Source organism: Opisthocomus hoazin, chromosome 2, assembly GCF_030867145.1.
Source record: "Opisthocomus hoazin isolate bOpiHoa1 chromosome 2, bOpiHoa1.hap1, whole genome shotgun sequence".
Taxonomy (NCBI): Eukaryota; Metazoa; Chordata; class Aves; order Opisthocomiformes; family Opisthocomidae; genus Opisthocomus; species Opisthocomus hoazin.
In genome coordinates this window covers 93,227,072-93,249,016 of record NC_134415.1, presented here as the reverse complement: position 1 = coordinate 93,249,016, position 21,945 = coordinate 93,227,072, and the positions used below count along the sequence as shown (strand labels likewise).

The 21,945-nt window shown below is 41.8% G+C and overlaps 1 long non-coding RNA gene across 1 annotated transcript in view; it reads right to left on the bottom strand.

The window, feature by feature from the left end:
- The window catches only part of LOC142358795 (uncharacterized), a 72,285-nt gene extending 53,635 nt beyond the window's left edge, over window positions 1–18,650 (bottom strand). The window contains exons 1-2 of the long non-coding RNA XR_012761854.1: window positions 18,510–18,650; window positions 12,178–12,318 (exon numbers count right to left, since the gene is read on the bottom strand). This is a non-coding gene — a long non-coding RNA (uncharacterized LOC142358795). The remainder of the gene's footprint in view (window positions 1–12,177; window positions 12,319–18,509) is intronic.
- Between the last annotated feature and the right edge of the window lie 3,295 nt (window positions 18,651–21,945).

Genomic DNA, 21,945 nt, shown 5'->3' with positions numbered 1-21,945 from the left:
ATGGACCCTCAGCAGAACCAAGATTGCTACAGTAGGCTTGCTTTTTTTGCCTGGAATATTTTTTTTTTCCCCCTGAGCAGAGCCTGAACATCTATCTGAGATTTCAGATGTCCAGAAACCCTGAATACCCCTAAGATTCTTCTGTAGAGTAAACCTTTTTCTGTGGGCAACGAACCCCACATGACAGGACTACAGCACAGTCTGTGCACCATTGAACAAACCAGGAACTTGGTGAACCCACTGGGCAACACCACCCAACACACACTCGTGTAGCTTTCTTCAGGATGAATAGTGCTCTCCTTCTTCCTCTGGTTGACTAAAATATGGCATTTCACTCAGGGAACTCAAAAACACCCTTGTAAAATCCCGTGCTGATCAAGGAATGAGAGATTTAGCTGGATGGAAGCTGGGGTAATATTGTTTGCTTCCACACGAACTGAGCTGGAAAATAACCCTGCTTTCACACACGGAAGTGAAGTCTGAAGTGTTTCTTTTCCCTGTTTGAAATCATAATTCCAACTTAGTAAAGACGAAAATCAGGTCAAATCACTGTAGTTACTATGTTACATGTGATTTAACTCTCTGTAAGCCAACAGCCTATGTTTTTGTAAAAGTGTTGCCACCCTGGGTAATCAAATTTAGTCCCAAAAGAGAAATCCTGAGTGCTTTTAAAATCTAAGTCACATGTTTACTAGAAAGAAATCTGTGAAGCAGTAACTAAAAGTCATGTTTGGATGGCTTTGTATCCAGTTTTGCTCTGCAGTCTTTGATTAATTTTAATTTTTTTAAAGTTCATTTTGATTCTGGCTGAGAGAAACTGAACAGATAATTTATAATATACAGGTGTTCATTTTATTTTGTCACATTTTTGGTTCATGAGCTGCTCTTGAATTGGTCTTTGCAATATCTTTGCATCTTGCTTAGATAATTCACAAGAAGAAGCCAATGCTTATACTATGTCACATGCTTTTGTTTTTGCTCCCAGTTCTGTTGTATGTATTGTTCATTCAAGAAAGCATGAATTAAACTGTGTTCTGCACAATTTAAAATTTATTTTTATTTAATATTTGAATTTTCCATGCCTGGTTCCTTTAGTTTACAGGTGTTTAGTCCTGTAAACTTCCATTGTCTAGAACACTAATGGGAAATATATCAGGCACAAGAGATCTGAAGATTCAAAGACAAGTATTTAAAAAACAGCCAAATTATAACTTGATCAAGCCCTAACACATGATTAGCATGATGTCAAGAGAGCTAGGGTTCACAGGGTGTGTGTAATTCATCCAGTACACAGGCACAATATTTTACTCGTATTTGTATACAAATGACATGTACACTGGAGTCAATACATTTATTCAAGTTTTAATTTGTGGATTCCAAATGTTGAAGAGTGCTTCAGAATGTATTTTCATAAGTTGTGCTCTCACTCTAGCTCCATGAAGTGGCCAATGGCACAGAGAAAGAGCTGGCTGTCACAACCTACTGAGGGCCTCATTATCCACTGGGCCAATAAGCTGGCTTCAGATCTCTGCACCGCACTGCTGGGCACACTAAAATCACCAGCCAGGAAGAGGTCAGGTGCTCTGGGCATTCCTCTGCAGCCACACTGCTTCCTCACCCTCTCAAATCATCTCAGCTGCCCACATCAGGTCTTGCACGTAGCTGAGCTTGAACAGGACCCAGGGTCTGATGGCCTGAGAAATCAAGGACTACTGAAGAGAGCAGGCAAGCGAAAAATAGCTCCAGCTGAATCCTCCCAGAGTCTGCACAACCCGGAGCAAATTAAAGAAATGAGCCATAATCCATCTATTGGACACCAACATCCATGTGCCCAGAAAAGACAATAAATCCAAACAGTTCCAGACTTGGCTGCTCATAATAGTTCTTCCAGCCACTCTGCTGGGACTGCAGTGGATGTAGGCTAGAAATGAAGTGAACAGACGCATTCATGCTTAGACAGAACGCACCAGGGAGGTACACCACAGATAAACGAGAGGAATCTCCTGCTTTGTAAATAGCTTAAAGTGCTTTCAATTTAGTCAAGAGACTCAAAGGCGTACTTGTGATGGGATTTCTTCGCGGAGAGGTTAGTTTCTCTTCTTCAGCACAGAACAAACAACAGTGGTTGTGGTTTTCACCTTTCTCGTTCATTTGGTTTAACGATGGAAAGATTTCTTACAAAGGAAAAGCCTGATTAGCAGTTTAGTGAGCTTTGGGTGTAATTTGATTTCCTTAAAGAAAATCCGTCATTTTAAGACTCATGTAGCAAATGTGTGATGCTCTGCTCCCTGCTGTGTTTCCCTGGATAAAATCTGCATGAGAAGCATAAGGGTTGCTTTGTGCCATTGACATATCACCTAGGTTCTTGTGGGTGAGTAAAAAGGGGGCATGAAAAGAGGTCATTTGAACTAAGTTATATTCTTTCAAAAGGACTGGCCACGGCTGCTGAGGAGCTGAAGACACTCCAGCCTTATATGCCTCCCTGTGGGAGCCCAGCCCCAGCGTACTCTTCCACAGCCAGCTGCATGTGAAAAAAACTACACAGTGCCCAAGAATACATTCACGCACCACTGAGAAACACTTCTAGTAATATGCAGACATATGTACTCTGTCCTGGCAGAGCTGACCTAAGTGCCTACAGCAAGCTTGGAAACTGGAGGAGGTTTTCCACTTTTTCGAAAAGAATACACAATTTCCATAGCACTGAAAGATACAGAACTAGCATTAGCAGGAAAGGTTATTTAAAAAATGGAGAATTCCAGCCAGTGAAGTGCAATAAATAAACTACTGGCAAAATGTGACCTATACTGAAGTGTTTGATGTCCCTTCTTCCCTTTCCCAAGCACACTGTGACGGGAGGCTCAGACTGTCAAGAGCAAGGGTGAGTCCATAAGTGTCTCCACACATTCTTCTGGGCAGGATGTTTAGCAAGGCTGAACCCTCACTGCTGCAGTAATTTGTTCAAATCAACCAAGTCACCTTGCCAAGAAAACACAGTTGCTTCAGAACATTTTCAGAATACTAAAACCAAAACCAGATGAATAATACAATGCTCCAAACAGGTACAGTTTTTTTACCTGAGGTAAAGTGTTATTAAACTGATACTCTGCCAATTACAACAAAATCCGGATTTTAGCCCCAAACCGAACGTTTCTCTTAGTGCAGTCCACTACTTCTCATTGAGCGGAAAATGATCAGGTAAATGAAGTGATATTCAGCCCCCATATGGACATTTTCCTGGGGACTGAGGAGCATTTGTCAGTATTTGGTTAGACAGAAAGGACCATCTAGTTCAGGCCAGTGTCTGATGTTGACAATACCAGATTCACAGGGAAAAGTAAAATCAAGGTGTATTGTGGTGCTTCCTTTTCCCTCTTCCAGATTTTGGTAGTATGCTCTTTAGAGATATCTTGAATCAGAGGCAGCAGCTTTGTTCTTAATGGCACTTTGTGGATTTCATCTTCGTAGATGCAATCTTTGTAGATGCAATGGGTCTAACTGCATTATGAATCTACCTTTGCACCTACCTTCACCATGCAAGTGAATGTGATGGAGGTCATACCATCTTTCTAAGGCCAATGGACTGATGGGGTTCTACTCTACATACCGTGTTTTTTAAGAGAATGACAACATTGCCTTTTCAAGAGCCCTGACCGAGGGGGTTTTTCTTTAATGTGTCCTACGTGCCCCTGTTTGAATGGGAAGATGCAATGTTTTTAGTGGTTGCAATAACATTGATTTAACGTGTGGCTTGCACTGTCGTCTGTAGTTGCTGTACGTTTGTATCTGACATGACCTTAGTCTCACACAGTGAAACAACCTTTCAGGCTAAATTCCAACAGGTCAGCCATGTGCAGTTTGCTTCCTTCTTTCCACTGCTTCTGAGGTCTAAGTGATTGTCTCTGAAGTGTGGAATAGAGTGTGAGTATCTGTTCAAAGCTCCTGTGATGCTTATTACTAACCACTCTTCCAGCTCAGTCTTTCTAGATTTATATCGAAATTGAAAAACTGCATTGTTGGGTGAAAATCCTGAAATAGTGATGACCAGAACATCACTACTAGCATACAAAACTGGAGATCTCAGGCTATCTGCTCCCTGATGACACATTTTTCACAGTTTTCTACCATTCTTAGGGACCGGAGCTCATATAGGAAACAGCAGCAACATTTGAAAATTACATTAGTTGCCTCTGTATTTGGGATATACTCTTGTATCTTGGAGATATCACCAGCGGAGGAAAAATGGGTTTCTCAATCCAAAATATTCTGGAAGGAATTTAGACCTGTGATATCTCCACAGTCTTGCACTGTTTTTACTAATCACTATTGCTTTGAACTCCTAGCCTGGAGGCACTCTTAGGAGTTCATTTTATTTAACAGGTACATTGAAAATTGAGCTAGTCTGGATATAAACAAGGGTATCGTGTGAGCTCCATCTTTAAACTCAAATTACAGACCCATATTTTCTAGTTCAGAACTGTTTGATCACTGTGCGAAGGAGCCGACAGTACACTCGCTCTCCAAAAGCAGGTACCAGTGATAGAGTGTGCCATTTCTTGCTCCCTCTCCCCTAACTAATCCCTGCTTTCTTCCCTGCTATCTGTAGTCAGCATATTGCTAGAAAGTGGATTGAAATGTTTCAGACACCTTTCAAATTCTGGATTCTGTCAGAGAGTGTTTTTTGGCTCCTCCACATTTATTCATGAAAAAGAGAGAGACTAATCTTCTGCTGAAAAGCCTAGAACATTTAGATGAAATTTTGATAAATAAGGAGGATAGGTTTCAGAAGAATTCTGCAGAAATTTGAAACACATCAGAGGTCATCACTGCATGGCCTGCTAGGTGAAAAATGGAGGCCACAAAAGTGACCATTGTGACAATATGCCCTTACCTGTTACTGAACTAGCAGGCTCACCGTTTCTCCTGGTGTCTGCTCTGGAAACACTAAAATCGTCAGTACGGCATGACATGAAGCACTTGAACAAGCTGGTGTTTAAGAAGCTCAAAACTTGTTCACAAGCCAAAGATTCATCTCACACATTTAGGTGAAAACCATTTGGTAAAACAGCCAGATCTGTGGTGGTCTTTAGCCAAAGTCAATTTATTTTTTTTTATTTTATTGTGGGAGCAGTAGCTTCTGAGATTTAAATGAAATAGACTAAACTGTAATATGTTTCAAAACAAATGTTTGGGCAATGTCTTCACCTCGCTGTGTTTTTTCCTTCTACTTCTGTCTTCTAGTATGTAAGTTACCCTTTCACAAGGGAGACAGTAGAGGCAATGTGAGGTGATTCCTGGTGTCCAGAGATTCCTGTTCAAGTAAACCTAACACTCAAAGAATAAATTGCCAAATTATTTTTCCAAATTTACAATTGACAATAAAATTCCCAATTTCACCTTCAGCCTTGTTCAAAGGATTCTGCCTCTCTGTAAAAATTTTGGAATTCATATAAAGGTCAATTAACATATGTCTATACTTAATTTTTGTTTTTCCCCAAATGCATATAAGGAATGCCATCCACAGCTTTAAAATCCAGCTTCATTGAATTCACCATAAGGTTTATTACTCCTTTTTACTGAAACATACAAAATATTTCCTGCCATTTCCCCCTTAGAGTTATAACACTCCAACAAAGGTTTTCAGTGTTCACCTGAAGTACCCTGCTCTGCTAGCTTGTGTTGATTCCTCTAGGAAAGATCTTAAGGAAATTTCGTTGGCTCAGAGGAAAGAAGACAATATGTTAATTCCCCTCCACTCCCCAGACATAAAGGATTTGGGAGAGATTTTCTGGAAAAGATCTTTCACTAAAAAAGAAGGAAGCAGAGGGAGGTAAGTATTCGTTTTTTGTCAAGGAGACAAGGCACTGCAAAGGGTAAAGAACTGTGAAGTCAGTCCCCATTCTAGAGCTCCACGGAGGCAAGCCGTCCCCTGCCCCTGTCAAGTGCACTGGGGGAGCTATTGATAGCACAAGAACTCCTTCCCTTTGAACACTCAAACGAAAAATGTCTGGGCATTGCACAGCCTGCTGTCTTCACAGAGTGGAAGAGGGACATGGACCTCTGCCTAATGATCAAGCACGCTGCAAAGAATATTTGCCCTTCAAAGTAAACTTAACCTTAGGCGTCTATTGAATCATATATGCCCTGCTGGCTTTGGCACCTTCCTGGCACACTCTCCTGGGTGTCTTCCTCACACTCTTAGCCTATACTAGCAGATTGTGCAACACAGCACAAGCAGATCTGTAAAGCAAAACATTTAATGCAAGAGGGCCTGATGTCCACACTACATTTTTTTTAGGGAGGGTATTTCAGTTTGCTCCAGTCCCATGGATCAAGCAGCTATCAGCAACTGGTGCACATTCTGTGCATTTCTGGAGAACTTCTTCCAGCTTGATATAATCAGAACGAAATCCAGATCATATGCTCTGACACAGCTCATGAACTGAAGCACAGCAACTAGGCATGGTAGAGACACTTGCCTTAAAAACACACTGCTGATTAGAACCAGGACATAAATGCAGGCCTACCCTTAGACAACAGAGATGTCTAGGACTGCAGGTGCTGCTTCTCTAGTTAGAGTGGAGATATTTCAGAGGGTAGTTGAGATCTTTGGAAGATTGAGTTGCTATCCTAAGTGGCCTCTTTCTCTCACACTTCTTGAGCTGAAGTTGACTGCTTCAGAAAATCAGCCGAAACTCAGCTTGATGTCAGAAACATTCCTATGAATTCGAAGTGAGATTTTACAAAAGATTAAAAATAAGACAGAAGATGTGACCTGCAGAATGATGTTAACAGTCTGCTTTATCAAACTTCCCTGTAGGACTATACTGTCGAAGAATTATCCTCTGCTTGGATCAGGGAACAGCATCTGCTAACAGCTGCAGTTCTCTTTGAAGTGTTTTAGAGGCCTACAGAGAAATGAAAAGATGCCTATGGCACCAAATATAAATCATGAGCTGTGTGAATAAAATATTTGTCTTTCTTCTTTAAGTGAAATTCCAAAAAGTGAATGCTTGCTGGTAGCAAAAACTGAGAAGCGTCAGCAACAGCAATCTCTATTAGCAAGTCCCTTTGTTTGGTGCTTTCTTTTTTTAAATTGAGACATTTCCAGTACCCTAAGTTGCTTAAGAAACAGTAGGAAACATTTTTTGGGTTTTGAACAATGCAGTCTATTTAGTCAGACATAGCTAATGTAGTATAGAGACCACAATTGGAAACAACTGTTAGTCAGACATCAGTTAGCCTTGTTTTCAGTCTGAACGTCAATAGACAATGAAAACACCTAAATCAATCTAAGCGACAAGCTAAACATAGGCCTTCAAATTTCATCTTTAAACAGGACTCAGACACTAGGACCCATCTGTCAGAGGTTAGACACCTGAAGCACAGTCAGAGACTGGAGCCCAGCTAAACACCTGTATTTCATGTGATAAAAATCAGCTGTGGACAGTGGGGCTATTTTCAGCCATGATGTAGTCTGTGTTCTCCAGCTGGTCTTGGAAAGAATAGCATGCCTAAACCATGGAAGTAGGCTTTTCTTAATATAAGATGAAGTAGAATATGAAGCAGCACGATGAAATGGCTTTCTGGGACCCTGTGATAACTGGCTATATCTTCCCAAATGACCCCTAAATTCCTGGCATAGCTCAGGAGAAAGGCCCAGGATACACGTATCAGCAGTTGTGATGAGATATGTTGGTATCCTCAGAAGCATACTAAAATCAGATTTCAGCAGAAGAATAATTTTTTTCACCTTCTTTGTGAAGTACCCCACTTCTCATGTTCATCGTATTCCCTCTACATATCCTTATATTCCTTTGCCAATCACTGCCAAAGTCCAAGTGTTCACTAACTCCACAGGCTGCTGAAGAGAGCTCTTCACAAGCTGCACATGAGGTACTTGAACAAGTTCAGCTTGAAGCTCTAGCATCACCTTTTCCAACATGTTTTCTAGGACCAAGCACCATGTCTTGTGCACTGTCTCCAGACCAGAAAAAATGAGAATATTGCCTCCAAGTGGCAACCTGCTCCTGTGGCAAAGGCCCCTTCCAGTTTGGCATCTTGATCTCAAAGAACCAGCCCAGATTAGCCTGGGCAGAATCCACACCAAAATCATAGAATAGAATCATAGAATTGTTTGGGTGAGAAGGGGTCTTTAAAGGTCATTTAGTCCAACATCTGTGCAACGTACAGTGATGTCTTGAACTAGATCATGTTGCTCAAAGCCCTGTCCAACCTGACCTTGAATGTTTCCAGGGATGGGGCATCTACCACGTCTCTAGGCAACCTGTGCCTGTGTTTCGGCTTCCTTAGTAAAGAATTTCTTCCTTATATCTGGTCTGAATCTACTATTAGTGTAACACCATTACACCTTGTCCTACCACAACAGGCCCTTCAAAAATATTGTACCCATTTTTCTTATAAGCCCCTTTTAACTATTGAAAGGCCACAATAAGATCTCCCCTGAATCACTGTTCAGCTCCACATGCAACTACTTATACTTCCCTCTCTGTTTTGGGAACAGGCATGTAGCAATGATCACATCTCTTGAACACTGTATCATCCCTTTTCCTGGTTCTTGACCCTGCTTCTTCCTACCCTTGAATTTCTTTCTCCATCCTGTCTGCTACAAAGTAAACAATCCTGATCTAATTACTTTTTCACTTTTGGTTGCACTTTTACTACATCCATATGCAAATTTAGTATTTTCGTTACTGTTACCTGGGCAATTTTGGCCCTAAATGATATTACTGATATACCTAGGTGCTGTTGGTTGTGCACAACAAGGTCCCTCCCCTTTTTCCCCAGAGCTCAACACTCCTTTTCAACTATCTAGGAAGTTGGGCCATTCTCATGTAACCTTTCCTCAAACACTTATGAAATACTGCTACTTCTCATGGCACCATCTGTAAATTTTTCAGCTTCTTACACTGCTATCTCTCATGCCCAACAAATTCTCATGTCATGCTGGACAGTTTCCTGCATCCTGTTCAGATACTTTAACCTCAGACCATGGACTAGCCAGTAACATAGTCATGTGCCTGCAGTCTTGACACCCTGAAGTCATGCACTATCAGGAGACCAGTTATCTAGAAAAAGAGAAGTTGTACGAAAGAAGGAGAAGGGCAGGCAGAAGAGGAGTGAGAGGAACAGACACACTTCATTATCCTGGCTAGCAACTCAAAAGAGCTCTCTGCTTTCAGAGTCAGGATCTAGGTCCACATCTGGGCTTTCAGCATTGGGGTGGAGAGAGAAAACAGAGCTGGAAGCAAAGAATAAAATCATCTTTATTAATGCTTTAAAGACCTTCACTGTTGACCAGCCTGTACAGGGCAGTAAAGATGAATAGGAAAGCTAATCAGATATTCAAGAATGGCTGTCACTAACAGAGAGCTTTCTGATACTGGGGTCTTCCAGCTGGGGGATGCTTTACATCAGGAAATCAGAAAGCAGGGTTATCCAGTCCCTGGGTTTTTTTCATCTTACTGATAAAACATTATCCTGCTGGCGCTGCATGGGCATCCACACCCCTGGTCTCAACTGTGTGCATTTCACTTGTTGGAAAAGAAGTCAGGAACAAAGCTTAAATAGTGTCACAGAGCCTTTCTGCCTACAGTTTGGAAGAGCAGAATTTCCCAGCAGGCACCCCCTGAGACTAGTACAGGGAACGACAACTTGGTTGTGTCCTCCAGATCTAAAGGAAATAGCTGGGGGGATGGGAAGGCATCTAAAAAAGAGAAGACAGGAGCTATCATTTCTAGTCTTGTTTCTCTTACTGTCATGAAGACGGGTCCCACGGATCTGATGTGTTTCTGTATACCTTGGCTCCTAAAAGACTAACTGTCCTCCGACTCCTTTTTTCTGCTGCTGAAGAGTCTTTGCTGTTTGGAACATCTCTCACTCGTGGACATCCTTCCTACCAAATGCCTGTTTCAAATGTCTTACCCCTCAGGGTCACCTCTTTCAAGGTCTTCCCTCTATGACTTTTTTCAGTTTGTTGGAGGCTAGGCACAGCATCCTGCAGAAATAAAAGAAGGGTTAAAGATGAGAGCTATGAGCTAGGCTTGGGTGTATGGGAGCCAGATGTCATATCTGTGAGGGCTGTGTCTGTTGTCTACCTGGGGAGAGCAGGAAAGGCAAGGAAAGCAGTTGTGTGGTGTCTAGGAGAGAAAGAGGAGTTATCCAGCACATGGTTACTAAGGAAGAATCCATCTTAGCAGTTTTGGCAGGCTGCACCAAATAGTTGCATCTTGGACAGGTTGCACAAACTTGGCACAGACGCCAGTGAAACAAACAGTAGCACATAACCATTCAGTTCATCAGGACACAAATTTTGTATATTGAGGTACAGAGTATATGCTGTCTCAGCACCTTGGGGAAACCAGCTGATTGAAAAAATTGAGTGTGCAAACTAATTTGAAAGTGTATGGAAGCTAGTTAAATGCTTACTGCACCCTCCCCCTTATCAAGCTCATACAGGTTATGAACTGTTTGCCAGTGAATATCCTCGTTATACACTACACAGTCACTAAACAAGACAACGAACACCAGTTGTTGCATGTCATGATAGAGAAGGGAAATCTTCTTTACATGTTCAGAGCTATTGACAGTGTCCATGTTCAGTCTAAACAACCTTATCTGTGAAGACTAAGAAGCTAAAGTGGAGCAGGGTCTGGGAGTATAGTCTCCTCCTAAACCGTGTCTTCTATATGCCACTGCTTGTGATCACATGCCTTGGTACAAACATTCCATTTTTCTTTCAGGTGTAATCTCAGGCCTCCCCAGAACTCACCCATTCATTTTGCCTCCCTAGTCCAGGCTCTGCCCAAACCAGGCCTAAATAATGACCTCCTCAGAGCCTCTCAAACTGTCACTAGCCTCTCGCCTGCTCTAGTTGTGGATATCAGCTAAGCCCCTCTGCTGTCTCTCACCAATCCCTATCTGCCTGACCAGCCACCTTCTACTAAATAATGTGTACTGTGACAAGCTATGCTTGTTCTCTACACTCCACTGGTGTCAGGAAAAACACAGATAGGATCACTAATTATCTTCTCACTAATGAAGAAGACTGCTTCAGGAGAGCTGGATGTTGGGGTTTTAAAGACACTACATGTAGAATTTAAGTGTCTAAGAAGCAGGGTATGCAAAGGTCATAAAAATATAGGTACCTACACTATGGGTGTGCAATAGAGGCAATCTGTGTACCTAGAGACCTTTAGCATCTAATTTTAGGTATCTTAATAGACAGTAAGGAAATGTCAGTGAAGCCAATGGTGGATAAGTAGATGCTCACACAAGCTAAGAGGGGAACCTAACTTAGGCCAGATGAATCCCAGCCAGTGATTCAGAAGCAGAGCAGCAGAAGACGAAGAAGCTAATTCACATTTTACATCTTCACAAACTCCATAAAAGTGTCCCAAGTAGTTTGTCTACAGTTCAGATATTCTCTACCAAAAAATGTGTGGTTGTGCACAGATGTTCAAGGGATGAGGGGAACAAAGAGCATTTTCTGGGATTATCTGTGGCTGATGTTGGGGCCAAAATTCAGAGATGGAGAAGAACTATATGGAGTCAAAAGTATTCAAAATGAGGCAGCTTGAGTTTCAGGTCCCTGACTGGGCCTTTTAGTTGTCAGAGTTTAAAAATACAGTAGTTGGGCAGTGTATGAAAGTGGAAAAAAAAATGAAAATTAGCTGTATCATTTTATAGTCACTTTCAAGATTCTTAGTAGTGTATTTTTAACTTGATAATTTAACTTGCCTGCCTCCCCATGATACTTACAAAAATAAAAGAATGCATTCTTTATTTCAGCCAAAAATACTATATAAACAAATTCCAAGGAATGAATTCAGTTAGAATGACAGACTACAGTAATGGGTGCAGTTGATTGCATTTCCGTTTCACAAAGCAATTCACATTTGCTACTAATATGCTAAAATTAGTGCCAGTCAAAATACGCTTGTCTGTCACAGCAAGAGAAAATTGTCAAAACACGCAACTCAATTCCTCTCTCACTCATACTAATTTTAAGATGGAATCACTCCGTTTTTTTTTTTTTTTCAGAGCTGGTCTTGACACGACAGTTAATTCCATCACTGCTGTTGATGTGTATACACACTAATTAATATACATGAGTTTCCGCGTCCTTCTGAGAATGCTTATGCGTGTATGACTTACGCTTCCATAAGCCATGGTTACGCGGCTCAGGCAGTTACACACAGCGGAAGAGACTATTTGGATAGTTCTTCTTAAGGCCTTTTTGGGTGTCAATTATAGACAACCCATAGACGTCTTGAAGGAAGCACCATGCTGAATAACCTAGGAAAAAAATGCAAAGCAGCAGAGTCTTAGGCCAGTTCCAAATACATACCAGATCTACTCCATTTCTAACGCTTCACTTTTCTCCAGGAGTCCAGGAGCTATAATTTCTCCCACTGGTTAGCAAATCACAGTTGGACCTCGCCAAAAACAAAGAAAAAAAAATCTGTAGCACAAGCTTATTTGCTGGTTCTATTTTGGCATGGAGAGACAAAAAGAGACCTGGATAGTCTTCTCACTCACTCCCTTAAAGAGAAAAAGGAGAGCACAGAGTGTTCTCCCTTTCAGAAAAGTGTGTGTGACCTTTAGTGTTATCCTACACTAACATTTACTGCAAATTCCTGTCCGTTCAGACAGCAGGCATTTGTGTCCCGTGCTGGCTAGTCACCTGTACAACCTCTTTTCTTCCTTTCATTACTGCTGTGCTCCTTCAGTGTAGACATTCCTTCCACTGGAAGACTTTTGGCAGGGTTTGTGGAGTACAGCTTGACTGCACACCAATTACACCATTAACTCTTTCCTGCACTGGCTCCATCTCAAGTTTGCATCTGCCCCTTGCAGCAGCCCTCAATGTATTATCTCTATTAACATTTTCTTATTGAGCAGAGGTACGCTATTCTGGGTGACCAGAATGTAACTGGACCACTATCTTTACCCCTGAAACCACTTTACTCCATCTTCAGTTATGTCTATTTCCATCAGCTATTAACATACCTATGTGCATATATGTATATATAAACAGTATACACATATATATAAACAGTAAACACTAGTAAGTCTTCAGAAAAAAACCTATAAAGTTTGAACTAACTGATCAGATAATATAAAAAAAATGCAGTTCTGACAATGAGACATCAGACGACAAAGCATTTCAAAACCTGAGAGCAGCCTGAGGGGCTAGCTAAAGATGACAAAAAAGTGTGGTCATCTTGGGCCACATTCCTAAAAATGCTGTGTTCAATGAATGCCAACTCAGCCAAGGGATTAGCTAACAACTGACAGAGTCAACATTCTCTGCCCAGAGCTACACCAACACACTGATGGCATTTCCTACCATGGACCTCGGAGAGCAGGACAGTTCTCAGCAGAATTAGCGTGTGGGAAACCTGGCCCTGAGCAGCAGACATGTATCAAGATGGGTTTGATTCTTACAGTTTGTTAAAGTTTAGCAGCCTTTAAACAATATTTTTATTTTGTGGGAATGTTTTTTCAATGACGCTTTCTTCTCTCTGTAACCAATTCTGAAAAAAAGAGACACAGATTTCTGACAATATTTATTGTCTATCTCCATTCTTTAATTAGAGCTTTTTTTGTTGCACTTTGCTTGAATTAGCTATTTACTTTTTTATTTCCACTTAGCATTGATATAAAGCTCTTCAATGGCAAGTGATGCACCTCAGAAATGGCACTATGTGTTGAAGAGGGAGCTCAGTTAATGCAAAGTGTTTGAACTTCTGTTTTTGTCTTGCAGATTACATGTCTGAACAGGAAGGAACTGGTAACTGCAAACTGATTTAAGTCATAAATGAAGTCTGAAGGAGAAGTAAAAGACATATCATATATATTATGCAATTTTCATCTTTTGTAAACCTAACTGTCATTAGTGATGGAAGGAGTTATTTATACACAGCAAATGAAGACTAAGTGTCTGACTTTGTTTGAAATGCACTGTCAGAAGAAATGAACAGATTTTTTACTAGCTAGTAGTTTCTCCAGTAGATCACCATTGGGATTTTCAAAACACATAGACACTTTCCATGCCTGCTAGTAAACCAGTGACAAAAGTAAAAACTTTCATTTGTTTTGAATGTCCCAGACACAAAAACTGATAATAATACTAATTTACTCCCAACAAAGTACTTTCATTTTGTTTCCCATCATGCTATTCAGCACCTTGTAAGAAAAGGCCATTTCACTGTCATTCCAGTGTGAGGCACTCAGCTAGCTGTATAAACAGAAGAGGATCAGGAAGGGGTTGGGAGGGAGCAGTGTTAGAGAGATAACAAGAAGATAAAAGAGGCAATTGCATATTTATTACATGTTTGGGTCAAATCACATCCACAAGGTGAAAAATGAAATACAAAGAATAGGACTGACAAAAAATGGCTGACTCTATTTGGCTGAGATATATGGGCAAAGAACTGCCAACCCCTTGCAACACAGTGAAAGCAGAACACGAGGCCAGGTCCGCAGCAATCCTCATCCTCCTTCTCTGCCTTGGGGTTTGAGCACTAGCCTGAAGGAAGACAGGTGGTGGCATCATGTTGTAGACACACAACAGTACCTCCTAGTGTAGTCTCATTAGCTTGTGAAAAAGCTGCTGGTTTCCTCTCTGCTTCTCCCTGCAAGTCCCTTCTCCAAGTCTCATCAATCAGTGGGTTTTCTTTGTTTGCTTTGAGCCACTCATGTGGCTTACACTTTGTTATCCTTTATGAAGCAGCTTTGAAACATATTAGTTGAATGGTTTCAATATTCAGTCTGTTGTTTCCCTCTGAGTAGGTGGTCATGCCTGTATCTGGCTTCACTCTTTCTAAACCCTAGGAAATTTGGGAAGGGGATGGATGTTCATGTTACCAGGACTTGGGAGGGCAGAACATAACCCCTGCCCAGAAACTCAGCAGGTAGGAGACACCACCAAGACACAGACAGTTAAAGGATGGGGCAGTAGGCAGGTTTCCAGTGATACCAGGATGTCTGGCTCCCCAGCAATCCACCCAAGGGGCTGAGAAGGACCTGCCAGCCTCAGAGGTTGCCAGCTGGGCTACTCGTTCTGAGATAGTGACTTGCTAACCTCGGAACTGCCTGCCTTTCTGCTCATTGAAATGCCACTGCTACAAAGGTCTCAGGCTTAAAAACTGCTTGGAAAGGTGGAAATAAAATAGTGTTTGACTTTTTGAAAGTGAAGAATTCTTTTTGTTTGTTTGTTTGTTTGTTTGTTTTAGTGGGACTGAGAGACAGTGAGTGAGCAAGAACATACTTGCTTTTTAAATGGGGCTCTTTTTTTCTTTTTTCCTTTTGAAAATTCATATGGAGTAGGAATTCTTGTTTCTGGGCAGCTCTAACAGTCTCAAGCTACATGCCCTATCTTGCATTATCCTTAACAGTAAATTCTGAAAAAAATCTCATGAGCAGAAACTTGAACACATGCAAATACAGAATATTAGGAACAGATATAACATATGTCCAAATCTGATGCATTCCAGTTTTACTCATGACCCTATTTTTCACAGATTTTGAGCAGTAAAAATATTTGATTTATGGATGTGTGTCTAAGGTTACAAAACAAAAAGCTTAATGTTTCCTAGAAATGCCTTGGAAAATAAATGAATGTCGAATCTCCAGATGCTTGTAAGTCAAAATTAAATAACAGGTTTTCAAGACAAGACCTCTTATCATTAGAAATTAGGAATGAGATCCACCCCTCAGTTTCAAAAAAAACCCCAACACTTCAGAAAAGAGAAGGGGTTTCTGAACTGAGAGGGCTATTTAGAGGCTAATCTCAATTTTTATCCCAAAGAAACACAAGTTTAAATGCATTTTTCAAAAGCAAAATTGGGAGAAACTCAAATTCTCTATGCATGAAATAGCATTTGAAAGACTACTATTCTGTTCTCTTTTTGCCTCTCCATCCTGTTCATCACACTGCACATACAATCACAAACACTTCCTTTCAAATGCATCTTCTACTTTTGCTCTTAAAAAGCCTTTTCTTAGAACCAACCTTTGTCAGGTGCCAGGTCAGGAAACAAGATACAATAAAAGTGATTTATTCTTGTCCTGGTCATAGAACATGAGTAAAATAAAAACCGTTAGAACTGGCAAGTAAGTTTGGCTTCAAAATACCTAAACCCTCCAGCAGCTATCAGATGCCAGAGAGATACTATTTTATACGTGATATCAACATAGGAAAACATTGCACTGTAAATGTCCTCTGGAAAACACAATTCTTAACCGTTGTATATATATTTTGTTCTCAAACTGATTATTTTATTCCTTCATAGGTCCAAAGCATCTGGATGTTAGAGCCCAAATTTAGCTAAGGTATATGTCTTTCAGAGTGGAGCGAATAAGTTCAAACCCACATCTGTTTATTTCTTAGTGTTCTAATTTGCAGGCTGTACTGGGAACAAGAGAGAAGGGCAGAGATCCCTATGCTCTTCCCAAAGTCACACACAACATTAAACTCTTCCTTGTTTGCTCTCGATCTGCCTGAATTTCACCAGCCTTGATCCATCCCTTCCTCACTCAGACTCTCTTCACGGCCTCTCCAGAGCCCCTCTTCCTCCCTGGGGTCAATTGACGCCCTTCCATTACTCTCTCTCTCTGCCACCACAGAAAACCCAAATTTGGTGCTGGAAGCTCCCTGAAGTTTGCACTTATGGTAGATCCCAGCTATGATCCCTGTGCCAGCTGAACAGATGCACCTATGCAGTCACACTGCCTGTCACATGCACACAGCTTCCCCCCCACTCTCCAAGGCTTTGGACTATGTCCACTGTTCATTTACAGTAGGTCCCAACAGCACAGGCTTTAATATCCACCTGGTGAAAGTTATCATTGCATTTGTTGGGAATTTATGAGTAAGCATTTGAGAACTTGGTTGCCTAATTCTTTGTGGTCTTGTTCACTAGTTTTTTGACTTGCATAAGGACTTCAACTATAAGTGCAGTTCTTAAAGGCAATTAAATTAAGGTGTCTTTTTTTGCAGGGACCCTTTCAGATGGATCTCAGCCTGGTTTATGCTGATTTTTTAAATGCAGAACTCAACCAACTTTACTAGCTCCATAAGAGCAAAGGTATGCCTGTGTGAGGCTTTGCAAGAATGTAAAGTGCAGGGTGGAAGCAAAGCACAAAGTGAGAAGCTGCAGTGCTGTTACCAGAGCAAATCAACCTCCTGAATGTGGGGCTCCATCACCTGGAGCTCCATTAACTCCTGCTGAGTAAATAACTGCCTGGCACAGAGACAGAGTGCTTTCTCAGTCTATTTATTAGAATCTGGTTTTGAGGGAAGGGGAGAGGAGAGTGGGGCTGTGAATCTGAACTCCAATGGTAACTAAACAAATCCAATACATTCTTCCTAAATATAGAGTAACTCCTAAGGGGGGAATAAGAAATATACTTCCTTCACTGCATGGCCAAGGTTTAAACCTTAAGTTTGTGTCTGCTCTCTGTGGACTGTACTAGGTAGGTCTTTCCTCCCCCCTCCCCCCCTTCAAGATCCTAAAAATAAAAGCTCAGTGAGCTCAAAGTCATTTTGTAAAGACATTTGAGAAACTAGTCACTCACAAGGCTAGCAACAATGAGAAGGGTTCAAACTCATTAAAAGTAGAGATTCTCCTCTGACATGCAATGAGACAGTACACAGCTCTGGTATCACAGCAAGTAGAACACAGCGGAGTTTTCAAAGGTTGCAGCACGTCAGGAAAGTTAGACAAGGACTGCGTAGTGCCTTTTAACTGCTTCCACCCCCTCAAGCAGCAGTCCAGCATTGCAAATTAGTGTAAGCGACAGGAGGGAAACCAAATCCAGCTCCAACTGACACTTTAGGTAATGGGAGAAATCAGTGCCACCGGCCCGTGCTCTGGGTGGTGATCTGTACCAGTACAGCCGTTTTGGAAGCGGTAGCACTGGCTCTAAAGGAGAGAGGGGGAGTGGTACCAGGCAGGTAGTCCAAGTGCCCTTGTGTGACAGGGCAGCCAGGATGGAAAAGATAAAAAGCCAAGTTCATACCCTAAGGGTTAAATAGTTACTTTATTTATTCTTTACATTAAAAGCTGTGAAAATCAAAGCATCAAAAGGGACTGCAGTGATTCTGATCTTTCAAGCACTGCAATAATGTGGCCCTTTGGGGTTCTGTGATCATTTGGATTTAATGAGAACATTTCTATGAAAGACACAATTCAGTCGCAGGCAGCGTGCGAAGCCAGCCTGACCTGGAGGAATCAGTCATTTATATTGCCGCTGGTTCCCAGTACACCCACAAGCAAGCCACTGTTAAGGCTCTTCATGAGTTTGTATTTACTCTGCACTGCAGCTTGACCATGCACTGGGCCTCTTTTTAGAAACCATGGCACAGACAGGCACCCATTCCTGTTTGTGAGCAGAATGCAGCCAGCATGGTTGCTTAAAATGTCCTTCTGTCAAAATCACCACTTGAACTAGAGCCATGCTTTCCCCTTCATCGTACTCACCAGCATGGGTGAAGAAGCACAACGGATTTTTCCCCCCAGAGCAGAGCCCTCGAACCCCGTCGCTGCCCCTTTCACTTCAGCAGAGACAGGAGAAAGCTGCCAGTGGCCACAAGTGCCACCCCTTTGCAGAAGTCTCCTGGCAAAGATGTGTCTCCTGCAAACCCTGGATCAGCACAGCTGGCCAACAGCACCCTGAGGATGTACATGTACGGATGGGCCCTTCTGACAGCCAAGCGCTAATTAAGGCAGCCTATAAATTATAATCTCTGGCTTGCCCAAAGGGCAGATACAGGCCCAGCCTGAATGGCAGGGTTGTGCAGCCAGGAAGCCACAAATGGACTGCGGGGCACAGGACCATACATACTGCACTAGGTCAAGCCTCTTCACCCCTCTGCCAGTAAATCCACCACAGAGGGTCTTAATATAGAGAAAGGTGCAAATTCGTCATCAGCCCTCCCTAGAGCATATTAACTTAACCAGTGTTACAAAGTTTTTTTGAAGCCACGGGAACCTTAGGGATTTCTCTGGCTATAAAGAGTATAGACATGATAATGAAAGCTTTGTGTATGAGCCAGGAGGTGTTAGCCGCTGCCTGCAGGTGCCTGGAATGTGAAGTTTGCTTCACAAAAGTCAAATGCACTGAGTCCGAGTATGACAAACAAGTATGCCTGCTTATCTCTTTCCCCATATCTTGATATTATCTCTGATAGGTTAATTAAACAGAATTAATTAAAAGGCAAGATTTTATTTAACCCTTTTTTGTTTCCCTGGTAAGTAAATCCAGTCTTACACAGCTGATTTACAGAGTACTTAATGTAGCCAAACTCTGCAAAAAGCTCCACAAAACAGAGAAACCAGGACCTTCCAGATCTCAGCATGCACTGATGGACATATTTTGATCCCACCTCAGAGTGACACCTGGAAATGCACCACATTATTCCTCATGTCTCTGTTGCCATAAGAAGAAAACATGAATGCATGAATTAGCAGGGGAGACCTGCAGTATATTCCAGCCGTTTCCCCTGTTGGGATGCTCATCAGATTACCGCAGACGTGGTGGCGTGTACCTGGTTCTGGGACCCTGATTCCCCACCAACATATCACCTCAGCTGTCACCAGCACTGCCTCCAAATGGATTTGTCCTGTCCTCTCAACACAGCAGTTCATTCTGCCTCTTGCTATTGTCCCTTAAGCCATGCTATGGCTCAGAAAAGGCTCATATCCAACCAAAAATGAGCCATTTTTCCCAGTATAGCTTTTAGCTGAACCAGTTCCCTGATCCATCTCTCCACACTGCCTCATATATGTGAATCTCAGGTGTGGGAGAGCAGCAGCAAGAAACAGCTGTAGTCATCCTTTCAACATACTTGCACTTGCTGTATAAGAATGACAGGGGAACCACAGGTTTCATCTAGATGTAGTGAAACCAGACCCCTAAATCCACATAGAGCACCACTCTGTTCAGTGAAGTTGTGCATGAATGTAAAGGTGTTTTCAAAAACACCACTGTTCCCAGTATCAAAATCTGTTTAAGCATCTTGAGGTGCACAAAATTGTAGGCAGGTTTCTACTGGGATTATCGTCCAGAAGTAATGATTTTTTTCTGTGTCGTCATCACGGCTGGTGCCTGATTTGTGCTTTTAAGAGCCTAAATATATTGCTAAAATGTTGACTTCTACTAACTGTTGAAAATCAAAGGGCTTATATTCTCACAGATAGTTCTGAAAGTGAGATATTTGCTCCAAGTGAAAATCTACGGTGGAACCACCATTGCTTAGGCAGCTGCTGCACCTGAAACAAGCCAAGTCACTCAAAAGACCCCCACCTCACTCCTAAGTCTTAGGAAAAGCTTTCCCAATGTGTCTTCCCAGAAAATGCTGGGTAAACTGGCTGTGGAGTGCCAGGTAAAGTGTAGTGGTAAGGTAACAACAACTCTCTGCAGCCCGAGTCACGTAGCACAGCCATCTGCCCAAAAGAGCCCTGAAAACGGACAGACTTACTGGTGCTGGCCTTTTACTGAGGCTGTGATGAGGCTCTCTCAAACCTTCTTAATGGTAGATAAGCGTGTTTAGGAGAGAAGGATGCAGTACTGTGGCAACTGCCATTTCAAAGAAGATTTTTTTTCTGTTTGTATTGTAGAGTGAAGTCTGTAGAGTCTGTGCAGATTCAGAACAAGCGAAAACATGTGTGTATCCTAGGAAAACCTCTCAGCATTAACATCTTTTCATAGCATATACTTTTCATAGCTAAACCTGTGGTTTAATGCATCTGTAAGCTGGGGAAAGCAGGAAAAAAACTGAAAGTGTATTTTAAAGGAGGTAAGCCACTAAACCTCTACCAGAAGAACCTGAGAGGGGATACAGGAAGGAAACGGCATGACTGAACGTGATCTTGCAGTTTGCATTCACAGGGCTCAGGGAGAAAAGAGCAGTGATTACACCTTGGGCTGGAAAAGGAGTCCAGTAAGGCTGTGCTGAGAGGTCCTGCTCTGACTCCAAGCGTCACAGCAGGACAGGCACAGCTCTAAGAAATTTTGGGGGTGTGTGAGTCCTAACTGATAAACCTAATGAGCCAGAAAGGGCAGTGGAGCAGCTGGGAAAGACTGGTGATTTCGTTGGATAGCCTTGATGATGCGTCAGAAAGGGGATACTGCTCCATTAGTGTAGATTCGTATTGATAAGCAAAGGCATTTTTTCATCCTCGCACTCTGTTTAATGATTAAAAATCCTCTAAGATACCTTGGAAGATCACTTATTTCAGTTATGTGAGAATCAATGAAATTTTATTAAGAGATCCACTAACAGCGAATAAGAAAGCTCACTGCCAGAGTAATTAAATTAATGCCACAGGAGTCTACAGCAGTGCTTGAAAATATTTAAGGAATTTCAGCAGAGTCTGAAAAACACATTTGTTGAGATTCTACCACCTTGGGCTGTAAGGTTCCCAAGAGCGTGGCTGGCAATCTGCCATGGACATCTCCGTGGGAGCCTTGCTCCTGCAGGTAACACAGGGTGACATTCTCTGGAGATACTTTTATCCTGGCAAGCATTAGCCTGAGCTGCTTTAGAGAGAAGCAAAAATATAAAGTCTGTAAGGTAGGTGTTGACATGAGCTCCTGTAAATGTCACATTTCATAAAGAGCTTCCAAGTAACAATGTGATATAGAAAGTAAATAGCTATTTTTCACGGAGGTTTCCTCCAACACGTTGCTTACCCTGTGCCCCCACACAGCAGGCTTTTTCTGTTGCTGTGAGCCTTTCTAGTAATGCGCTTATGTAGCTTCAGTCATCACAGGAATATCTGCAAAAGACAGATGCATAAATGTGCAAACTATTATGGTTTTGAACATTCGTTTTTTGAGGGGGTATAGCTAATACTTAAAAAATGCTTATTGCTTTTTTTTTCTTTCTTTTCTGAAACCATCACAAATATGGTA